Source organism: Prunus dulcis, unplaced genomic scaffold (assembly GCF_902201215.1).
Source record: "Prunus dulcis unplaced genomic scaffold, ALMONDv2, whole genome shotgun sequence".
Lineage (NCBI taxonomy): Eukaryota > Viridiplantae > Streptophyta > Magnoliopsida > Rosales > Rosaceae > Prunus > Prunus dulcis.
In genome coordinates, this window is record NW_023010068.1 from 46,004 (window position 1) to 58,049 (window position 12,046).

At 37.5% G+C, this 12,046-nt stretch overlaps 1 pseudogene; it reads right to left on the reverse strand.

The window, feature by feature from the left end:
* Window positions 1-10,728: 10,728 nt before the first annotated feature.
* Window positions 10,729-11,705, reverse strand: LOC117612782 (annotated as a pseudogene).
* Window positions 11,706-12,046: the final 341 nt, after the last annotated feature.

The following is a 12,046-nucleotide window of genomic DNA, read 5'->3' on the forward strand; positions in this document are numbered from 1 at the left end:
TTTTTATTAAACTGTGAATAATTCTTATTACGTCTTATGTTATATTTTTTCATCGTGTGAATGATATTACCACGTCGAAACTTTTTAAAAAACGTCGTTAAAGGTCTAAATAGGAAAAACTTCTCTGTTTTCTTTAATTATAGCATAAGACGTCGGTGGTTCATTTTAGCGTCGTGTGAATTGTATTACCACGTCGATAATTTGTAAATAACGTCGTTAAAGGTCTACATAGGAATCACTATGTTTTCTGTAATTATAGCATAAGGCGTCGGTGGTATAACTACCGTCGTGATAAGTTATAATAACGTCGGTTTATATGTTTTTGCGTCGTGTGAAATTATATAATTCGTCGTTTGTATATAATTAACCGTCGTGTGTTTTTTTTAGGATGATTTGCAGAAACAAGTCTCGGAAGGCAAAGTCAGAGTAGATGGCGGCAAGGATGTGCTGACCATGGCTTTGGGCCCCGAGCATCCTGGCAGATTGAGAGGAGTAGGTGCTGGGATTTCCCCAAGGCAGTATTTCAATTTACCCAAACCACAGAGGGTTAGCTTTGACGACCGTTTGAAGGAGAGTTTAAGAGTTCTCCTTCAAGAAGAGACTAAAAAGATGGAGGCTAAGGCAAGGGAAGAGGCCTTAAGGATGGAGGCTAGAACAAAACAATTGGTGGGGGCTGAGAGGGAGCATTTCCTGAGTCAGCTTTCCCAATTAATTCCCAATTTTGATCCAAATATTCTTAAACAAAGAATTAGCCAAAGCCCCAAAAATCCAATGTCGTCTGACAAAGCTAGCTGCTCTGGAGGTGATGTGAGATCCCTCCATGTTGAGGATGATAATGCCAAGGATGAAGAGAAGAAAGAAGAAAAAAGAGAAGAAGAGAAGAAAGAAGAAAAAAGAGAAGAAGAGAAGGAAGAAGAAAAGGAGAAAGAAGATGAAGAAAAGCATGGCGACAAGGTATGTTCACATAACTTTGCCTTTTATATTTTTTTTTCAAAATTTCAGACGTCGATATTTTTCTTTAATCCGTCGTTGTTTACAAATTAGACGGCGGAATTATTTTATGACGTAATAAAATATTTACCACGACGTTTAATTGATTTTCACCGTCGTAATAAACTATTTATTACACCGTCGATATTTTTACGACGTAATAAAATATTTACCACGACGTCGATATTTTTTCACCGTCGTTTAAATACTTTTCAGACGACGTTTAATTCCTTACACCGTCGTCTTTATTTAATTACCACGTCATTTTTTTTATTTCTTTAAACAGGTTATTGAAGTTGGTGATTATTCAAATATGGAGGCGCCATCTTCTTTGAAAAGCCTTTGTCGTTATGTGGAAACGACAAGCCTGCCTGAGGATAAGATCTTGGAATTTAAAATTGATAAGGAGGTGTTTGGGAGTGATCGCGATACCTTCCTCCTGCCTGAAGATATTACACAATTTGCGGGCATGGAAGAAATTGGAGCTACTGTGGTGGCTGTATATATGAGGTTCGTAATTCTAAAATAATACGTCGTTGGTTTATATATTTCGTCGTCTTAACTAACTAACCCCGTCGTGTGAAATATTATATTATAACGTACCGTCGTGATAAATATATTATAACGTCCTCATCTATTTCAGTGCGTCGTGTGAAATATTATAATACGTCGTTTTGTATACATAACCGTCGTGTGTTTTTTTGTGCTGACTTGTTTATATTATTTTATGTATTTAGGCACTTACATGATGTTTTGAAACAAGCAAAAATGTGCAGCATGGTTGGCTTCATCGACCCTGCTACAGTTAGTGCCAACTCTGGTACAGTAGCTGAGAGATCACGCCTGGTAGCAGCTCGACTTCAGAAGACAGACGGGGAACAGATTTTCATGATGCCTTACAATCCAGGGTTAGTCTCCTTAGGATTTTGTTTTTAAGATTTTCAATAAATGACAGCTTATAAACTAACCGCGTCGGTATTTTATTTTATTAAGTCGTTTGAAACTACTAACCACGTCGGTATTTATTTATCGTCGTGATAAATATATAATGTCGTCGTTTTATTATTTATTTAGTCGTGTGAAATATTATAATACGTCGTTTTTGTAAATAACCGTCGTGTTTATATTAATTTTGTGCAGCCGTCATTGGATCTTGCTGATTGTAAGAGCAAAGAAGGAGACCGTCTATTTTTTGGATCCTCTGCCAGGTCATCGTGTGGTCGATGAAGAGGCGAAAAACATCGTGAATAGTGCTATAAAAATATAGAGTACGTATGAGTTTTATTCTTCAAGTTTCCATTTTAAATTATTTCTTATGTTTATCTTATATATTTGGGACAGTAATTGAATTTTTCGTGTCATGTAGGCAACATATGATCCACATCAAGACTGCTTATCCAAAATTTAGAAAGAGAACAAAGTGGCTGCGGGATAAGCACAATAGCACTTTCATTCAATGGCTACGCTTCAAGGTATATGTTGTTGAATAACATATTTCTCTTTTAATTTTCTTCTTATTTCTATGTTAGATTGAATTAAGATTTGATTAATTTGCAGGTTCAAAGTGAACTTGGGGAAGACAATAATGGCGTATCAGAAAATTTAAGGTGGCTAGCAGCTGGTCCAAACATGGCAGTGCCATTATATAGGAACTATCTTATTAAAGGTATTAAATTCAATATCAAGGCACAAGATGATGTGCGGACAACTCAAAATAGTGGAGTTTATTTACTTGCACAAACCATGCAAGTTGCTAGTGCCAAGGATAAAAACCCAATTCTCTCAAATATGGGGTTCTATGGTGTCATTCAAGAAATTTGGGACCTTGACTACCAAAAGTTTACAATCCCAGTCTTTAGGTGTGATTGGATAGATAGTTCTGGTCTTGTAGTCGACGAACTTGGATTTACCCTTGTAGATTTGAGTAAAATTGGACATAGGAATGACCAATTTGTTTTGGCTTCTCAAGTCAAACAAATATTTTTTGTTGACGACCCGATGCATCGTGGTTGGTGGGTAGTTTTATCAATGCCTAATAGAGAATATAATGATGTTATTGGTGATGAAGTCTTAGGTGATGTGATAATTGAGTGTGAGCCATTTACTAGAGGGATGCCAAATGTTGACACATTTGATGAACTGGTGGGTGAGTTAGGTGGTCAAAATATTCGAGATGGGTGTGAAGATATATGGATTGAATGATGCTTATGTAATTGGCAGTGTATGACATTCATTTTATAATATATTGTAATGTGATTTCTTCACTTTCATTATACAGGTTTTGGCCACAAAACAATCAGTGCAAAAAATACTGGATCCAGATTAAATCATTATATTCTGCATAAAAAAACAACGTCTGTTCAAATAAAACACGACGTTATGGTTAACCATTTATTCAGCATATTTACCGACGTCTTAAAGCAACGTAACAATGAAGAACCACGACGCTATTGTGAAGCAATTATCCAGGATATCGCGTCGGGGAAGGATTAAGAACAGCCATGTAATCCAAAATAACACGACTCCAATCCCATAATACCGACGTCTAAAAATGAGATTAAATATCTGAACATTAATTTAGAACCGGCGTGGTTTATTAAATGCGTCGTAAATATTGACGTTGTTTAGAAGTTCAACGTCGTCTACATTAATAAGTACTTCGTGAGTACTGAATACATATAAATACAACGTCGACTATATAAATGCCACCGACGTTGTTTCGCATTTCAGCGTCAACAACATAAATACATACGTCGTAAATAATGACACAGACAGCTATATCTACGTCATCTTTTTTAGACAAATCGAAGTGGAAAACTTATTTCACGACGGTCGTTTGTAAATAAGAGACGTAGTAGTTTTCAATAACGTCGTCTTCTCATGTATTTAAAGACGTAGTAGTTTTCAATAAGAGACAGAGTAGTTTTCCATAACGTCGTGAAAATTATATTTAACGGCGTAATGTTTTAAATATCGTCGTTGTATGCCTATCTTGCGGCCTTTTTCTTCTAATATGTCATATTTTTCCTTTTTAACGACGGTGATTTGTTTGTGTTGGTCGTCTATTCTCATCCTCGACTATTTTTAAAAACTTATGCAGACTAAACACGTCTGTTTTTATTTTTTTTCGACGTTGTTTTATTTAACAACGTCTAATTTATCGTCGTTGTTGTTTCTGAAAATAGGACGTATAAATTTTGTAATACGACTCTCATATATTCGTAACCGACGTTGTTTGTTTTTTTCAACGTCTAATATATAAATACATACGTCGTAAACAATGACACTGACAACTATTTCCACGTCATGTTTTATAGAAAAATCGAAGTGGAAAATGTATTATACGACGGCTGTTTTTATATATTCGACGTAGTAGGAATCAATAACGTCGTCTTCTAATTTTCTTAAAGACGTCATATTTTTTGTTGTCGTGAAAATTATATTTAACGGCGTATTATTTTAATTTGCGTCGTTGTATGTCTATTTTGCGGCCTTGTTCTGTTAATATGTGTCATATTTTTCCTTTCTAACGACGGTTTTTTTCGAGAGTTTGTCGTCTATTCTCATCCCCGACTGCTTTTTTCGTTCTTTTTGTAGAATAAAGACGTCGTTTTTTATTTGTTGATGACGTTTTATATTTTAACAACGACGGTTATTTACCGTCGTGGTTTATGAGGGAAAAGATGACGGTGGATTCCACGACCACTGAAAAACTCAATACACGACGGTGATTTACCGTCGTCTTTTTGCTTATTTGTAGTAGTGAACTTTATTTGCTTCTTTATTTTTGTTCTCCTGACTTCTTCCTTCGCTCCTCTCTCCACCAACTCTTCTGCTCCAACTCTCTCATTGTCAAAAAACAAAAAACTCTTTCACTCTTGCACTCTCTCACCTGCCACAAACACAAGTCACACAACCAAAAGGAAGTATGTAGGCATGGAGAGCAGTCTTATGCCTCCCAAGTACATCACGCTCTGAGTAAGAATTGAAGCCCTCTTCCTCACTAGTTTGTACTCTATCTTTTCAGTTTTGGATATGTATTTTGTTGTTGTTGGTCCATTTTTCCGACAGTCTAGATTGAGCTGCTCTAGAGAGTGGAAAGGTCGTCGGGTCAACACCAAAGCCCAATTGGATTTCTGGCATGCGAGGGGATTCTTTCAACTTTTGAACAAAATAAAAGTTGGATCAAGTTGACAAGAACAGGCGAGCTTGGGCTGGACCCTGATGACTTGTTTCTTTTGTCCTGATCATGGATTGCGTAGGTGTGCCACTATTGGGTATGAGACCAGCCCAATAGATCTGGTATATGTAGTATAGGATATTGATTTGTTGGATTTGCACTTGTTCTGGACTTTTGCTCTAGCCATTGTGCTCTAAGGGGGATACTAACATGGATAAATTCTTTTCTATGCCTCAATCAAGAGGACTTCAATATTCTTTCATTCGTGCGTTGTCAGTTCAATAGATACGAACAATACCTGATCAAACAAGCGGGAAACTAGGGTTGTGGTTAATGTTACCCTATTTGGGTTCAGAAACCTAACTTAAATTCGAAATGACCCTAGATTGGGTCAAGATTTCAGTCGATTCGGGCCCAATGATATAGTTTGGGCTTGGACGAGCCCTTACTTTTGGACTGACAGAGCCTTATTTGGGCCTAAACCTTTATTCCGGCTCCAAATAATAGGCTTGAATAATATATAAAGGCGGGAAATCAAATTATTCTATAAGAATATATATAAAGCAGTTAAATAGCAGATATTCGATAAAATAACTAAGACAAATTTCAGAGAGTGGGGAGATTTCAAATGTTAAAGATCTCTCTATCCAATTTTAGCTTGATGACAAAAAGGATAAGAGCCACAGATTTCTCCATTTAACTAATTTCAAACACTGATTACAATATAGGAAAAACTGGAGATTTCTCTATCTAGTGTGAGTAGTACATACATCTATAACAATTCAAATTGATTATTTAATAGAAATCATATAATGAGGATGGCAGAGCGACAAAAGATAAATGCATGAGTGGCCAACTAGTTATCTGAATATTAAGTAGGCTTATTTGAAAAGATCTTGAGTTTTTTCAAGTATTTTCAAGACGTTGCGTTTGGTTTTTGGAGAGAGAGTCATCTTCTGCTGCTACGGAGCATCTATATTTATAGGCAAGAATTCCTAATGATGAAAGTTGAACGAGGATATTTGGCTGCTATCCAAAGTCAGTTGTTGGTTTGTCTTCTTGAACCGGTTTATAGGTGAGAGGACGGAATATCTTGATCAAAACTACTAGTCATACAAGATGTTTTTATGACTCGAGTCCTTTGTAGCTGGAAATCCATTTAGTAATCGGTTTCTTCCGGTCCTGGTGGCTATTATCGAACTTGCTTTTCTTGTTGGGAGAGAAGGTGGTCAAGTCGCCATTAATGATGACAATCCTTCTTCAGACCCTCACATGGGTCGATGTGCAACGGTTACCCACTGTTGGCCCAAAAATCAAAAGGTTTGTTTTATCGTTTTTTCTAAAGGAAAGATATTGAGCCTGGGCTTAATAAATCTTTTCCAAAAATTAAACTATTTTTGGCCCATTTTCCAAATATAGTACAAACAATTGTTGAGCGAATTATTGGGTTCGGGTTGGAATTTAGGTAGTGGTCTTCTCTCGTATGTTTGTAAATATGGACAAAGGGGTTGATCTTCTTCTTTATTTGTGCATTTACATGAAAAACAGAGAGGTTTTTTTTGTTTTTTGTTTTGTTTTTTGGTTTTGTTTTTTTTAATCAAACCCTTGAAAGGTTTGGATCTATGGCATCGTGAGAGGAAGCAAAGCGATAGCATGATGATGAGGGCCTGGACGACGACGCGATTGAGATGATGAAGAAATTTGGGGAGCAGGACAGAAGAGTTGTGGATGGCGGTAGGGCCTGGAACACGAGTTTATTTTTTAATTGTTAATTTTTTAAATATATATTTTTAAATTCTTATCGTGTGAAACGGGCATGTCGTGTGATTCACGAATTGTAACGGATAGTGTTCATGTTTGACATTTTCAATCCGTTTTCTTATAGTGTTGTGTCGTGTCGTATTAACCCGTTAAGAAAAACAGGTTGACACGAAAATGACACGAACACTGCAAAAACGACATGAATGCCAGGATTTAAATATCAGCACAGTGGCCTGAAGTGGCCCCATTTTGTCCATTTGCACTCCTCACCCTGTTTTTTATGTTAACAAGAATTGCACTCAGAAGTCCAAAAATATCATTGCCATCTTTCTTTTAGCTTTTGCACACCTCCTCCCTCCCACTTGTAATCTCCATAATCACGTTTTAAACAAGAGTGGACGAGGATTTAAATTCTAGCTACCTTTCAAGATTTAGGACAAACAACTGTATACTATTCTCTCAGCAGAGTAGGCAAAAGTTGGGGTTGTTGAAAGGAAAAAATATTGGAAGACCAGCTAGCCAAGGAAAATAAGGAGCCAGACAAGCCAAAAGCCAAACAAAAGGTCAGCAAATCAAGTAATGCGAAAACTAATCCGCAGAGGGAGGCTGCAGTGAATTGGAATAGCTAGGATCTAAGCAAAGACAGAAATACCAACTCCATCCTTATGCCATGAAACCAATCCACTGGCTGCAATATCAAGACTAACGAAAGTAAACAAACTTACGAAATTTTTTCGAATCGTTTTGTACAATTCTGTGAATGACTTGGGGCGAACAAAGGAATTAGAACTACAGTGCAGAATCCACCAAAAATAAGAACAGCTCCAGCAAGGAACTGAGGCAGCCTATATCCACCTCCAGCTAGAACAACCAAACCAAACCCCCCAGGCAGAACCAAAACCTTTCAGTAACATAAAATAAATTAAAGAGAGGCAAAAATCCAATGCAGATAACCAAAACTAAGACATATATATTTATTTTTTACAATTATGTCATTAAATGTCACAATGATTAATTTAAAGTTATGGAAATCAGGAAGAAAAAAAAAATTCAATCGAAAGTGATAGATTTACTGAGTTTATCACATTGAGCATTCACTTCTATGTGGCCACTCAACAAAGTCATCATCTTTAGCAAAGAAAGGGAAAGGAAGAAATCTTGGATCAGATCTCTTGTCCTACAAATCTATGCGTTAAACTTTTGATCAAATCTCAGTGGTTCTATTTTAAATAGAGGCAATACCAAAACTTTGCAGAACAAATAACTTATAATTAAACATCATATGTGGTCATATTTATCTTTCGCACCTCCTTCCACTTGTAAATTCCATCCACCAAATCAAGTTTTAAATAAACGGATGAGTATTTATATTCTAGCCACTTTTCAAGATTTAGGAAAAATCAATTGTAGCGCACTGACTACTTTTAAGCGCACAAGTTAGCCTTAAGGATTATTAGTGACACATCTAATAGGTTTTGGAAACCTCATAGATGTTTTCTAATAAAAACCCTTCAAAAAAAAAAAAAAATAGAGTGTTGGATGGTTTCCCACCGAAATGCCTATAATATGTTGGGTTGTTAATTTTGAATTACAGTGATTGGGGAGGAGGACCGCTTTTCCTAGGATTCGAACTGATGACCAAGAAGGGGAGGGGGAGGGACCTCTCCACTAAGGTAGACCCCTCGGACATATGTTTGGTTTTTATTAAGCCATCGAACACACGTTACTGTGTTCGAAATCCCAGCACGAAATATATATATGCATCACGAAAATAGCTTCCACAATCCTTTAAAATGGCAATTACGCCCTCCGTTCTTTGTAAATTTTCTCTCGTTTGTTTGGTGTAAGTGATAAATGAAGTTATTCCTTTTGATTTTTATTTTTTATTTTTTAAAAAGAAGTTGTTGGCTAGGTGCTTGTCAGGCATGGAAAGCAAAGTTAAAAGGCAAGTTTGGGTTTGGTTTCGTCAGGGTCACAGTAGTTTCCTTAAATTTTTTCTAAAGTTGTTGGGAAGAGTCAGAAGCTGCCAGCTCGTTATATCTCCTCTCCTCTCCATGAGAAAGAAGTCAATAGGGTTGATTACAGAATATGAATAAAACAAAACCAAAACCTAGCCAGCATATGAATAAAACAAAACCTAGGGACAGAGACAACATGCAATCAAAATTAAAGAAATGATGACTGCATCCATATGAACCGCCCTCAGTCATATACAAAACAATAGACTAATTAAACTTCCTCCAATTAAACATTTTAAAAATTAACGGTCAATTTTGCATGTGGGAGTGACGGAAGTGGTTTTCTTGTGTCACTTGCTGATTTTTAATGGAGGAGCAGGTCAAGCTTTCTGATATAATTAATCATTCCACTATGAGTGAGTGAGAGAGAGAGAGAGAGAGAGAGAGAGAGAGAGAGAGAGAGAGAGAGACATGCTAGCTACTTAGTCTGCTAATATACGATCACCATAAATTGAATGGACATATCTGCCTGCTTAGTCCAGTGCATGCCTAATATTCAAGAAGATGAAGATGGCCATGCTGAGAACCATTTTTCTTTTCTCTCTCATCAGTTTTTTCCAATTTTCCACCTGTTCTACTTTGGTTAAACCAAAGAGTAGTTCACAAGGTAAGTAGCTGTCCCCCTTAATTATTCTCTTTTGTAACTTTTGCTGTTGATTAGCTTTGGTAAACTGTATTTTTGTCTGCGTGCGTAACGAGATGCTTTATAAAGTTATAATTAATCCGCTCAAAAGACAAGGGAAATTATTTGTCAACGGGTCTACTGTGATTGAGTTTCTTCTGAGAATCACATGAGCCGTCTTACATGTGCAGGGTCGTCACAAAAAACATGGTTTGTGAGCATAGATAACTACAATGATGTCCAACTCCGTTCACCGCCACCACCTCCGAAAGCAGGACCGACACCAGGCCAGTCACCAAGTCCAAAAGATCTTCTATCCAAGTCCAAGAGAGCTCCTCCAAGTCGATACACAGCTTCAGCTTGAAATGCTTAAGCTTCAGAAAGTTACAGGCTAGCTAGTCTAGGCTGTCTATTATGTCCAGCTTATACGTACATTAATTCGTGTAGTCTCTCTTGTTCTTTAAAGTTTGTTCATGCAATGATACTTGTATAAGAATTAGTAGCAAGAGCACCCTGAGCATGTTGATGGATATAGGGCCCCTGTGGTTCAAATCCTAAAGCAAGTACCAATGAATCTCTGCTCAGGAGTCAATTTAAACAAATCCAAAAACCTGTTCCTCTCTGAGGGAACTACAAGTACTAATTTATATATCTTTTTTCAGTAATCCATCTTCAAAATGAGGGCATCTCTGTCACACAAAGGACCTAATGAAACATCATATGACATCATTTTTCCCATTTGAACTTTTCTCCCACTTGCAGCTTTCATTGATGAACTCACATTTTAAAAAAGTGGATTGAACCACCTGTATCACTAAGTAAATTGAACAAGTAGAAGAAGAGGAAGATATAATCACAATTATATGGAAAAAGAAAAATGAATTCGATTCTGCATAAATAAGAAAGCCTCTCCTATAAACATAAAAGACCAAGGCCATCAACAGATATAAAGAAACTCAAAAACTAATCCAGAATGTAACAAGCACCAGCTATGGGAAATCTCATGCATTGTGTGGAAGCAAAATATCTCACCCTAGGTCAAATAATTAGGCCAATCAATTTGGGAATTATTTGCCCTAATTGGGAGTTACCTAACCTAATTGAGAATTACCTAACCTAATTGGGAGTTACTTGAATTAATTGGGAGGTTACCTAATTCAAATTGGATGTTCAGCGGTCAGCCTTTCGCAAGACCTCATGGCAAGGCAACTCTTAAGAAAATCCCTGGCCACACCTGAGACTTCAGCAGGGATTTTGGGAGTACATACGTGATCAAACATACAGTGGAAATCTTCAAGTTCACAACCAGGCTTTAAATCTGAGGAGGACTTGCCGGTTAGCATCTCAAGTACGATACAACCAAGAGACCATATATCAGAGGGCGGCTCCTGCTCACTATCATTCAAGGCTTCTGGGGACAGATACGTAGGAGTGCCTCTCCATTGACCGCAATTCTCCTTGGTTTTCTTAGCCAATCCAAAATCTGAAATCTTAGCCACAAAACTACCAGTACTAGTTGCATGATTTGGTACAAGCAGAATGTTTTCCGGCTTCAAATCACAGTGAACATAATCAAACTTGTGAATATGCTTAATCCCTTCGAGTATCGACCTCGTATACCTTCTAACTTCAGCTTCAGGCAATCCATGACCGTTGGATTTCTCAATCAGATCACCAAGAGTTCCTCCAGAGGCAAATTCCAGCAACAAGTTATAGACCATGTGATCACCACCCTCTTCACTGGTTGTGATTTCTTCACCAAAGCGCTCAATGATAAAAGGGCAACCCTTAATATCCAACAGAACCTCTGCCTCATGCCGGATTGACTCTGAATCAGAGACCTCTGCCTATTTCACCGCCATCAATCCCGGAAAGTTTAGCATGCTACCAAACTCACCCCTTCTTGGGTTTTTGGGAGTGGCAAGAAAAACAGAACCAGAGCTTCCTTCTCCAACCATCTCCCCTCTCAGCCAGTGCTCTCCATGACTCCAAATCCTCTGTTTTTTCTCTTCTTCAAATTCTTCAAATTCTTCTTGTTCGGATTTTCTTTTCATGGTTTCTTTTCCTTCGCAGAAACTTAGGAAATTTTAACTTGTTTGGTGAATTGTAAGGCTATTCATTTGGAGAATCAGCAGTGTTTATATAGGATAGGGCACATGAATGTGTCGGTTTAGGGTTTGAGGAGAAGTAGGAATCCTAGTGTGTTCTGGATTTTCTTTCCAACGGTCAAGTTTTATTTGATTGGTTTGAATTGAGACGTGAACGCCAAGCTAACTCAAACCACTACGAACTTTTTGGGGCTTTATCATATAAGAGCAGTTCCGGGGGTGGGGGGGGAGGGAGAGGAAGTGGGTTCCCAGCAGCAAGGGCTAGCCCCGGCAGGAGATGGGGCTCACGAATTCAGGCTAGCTCTCAGGCAAGATTTGCCTTAGTTCCAGCACAAAAAAGAAATTAAAAAAAAAATAAAATTTCAGA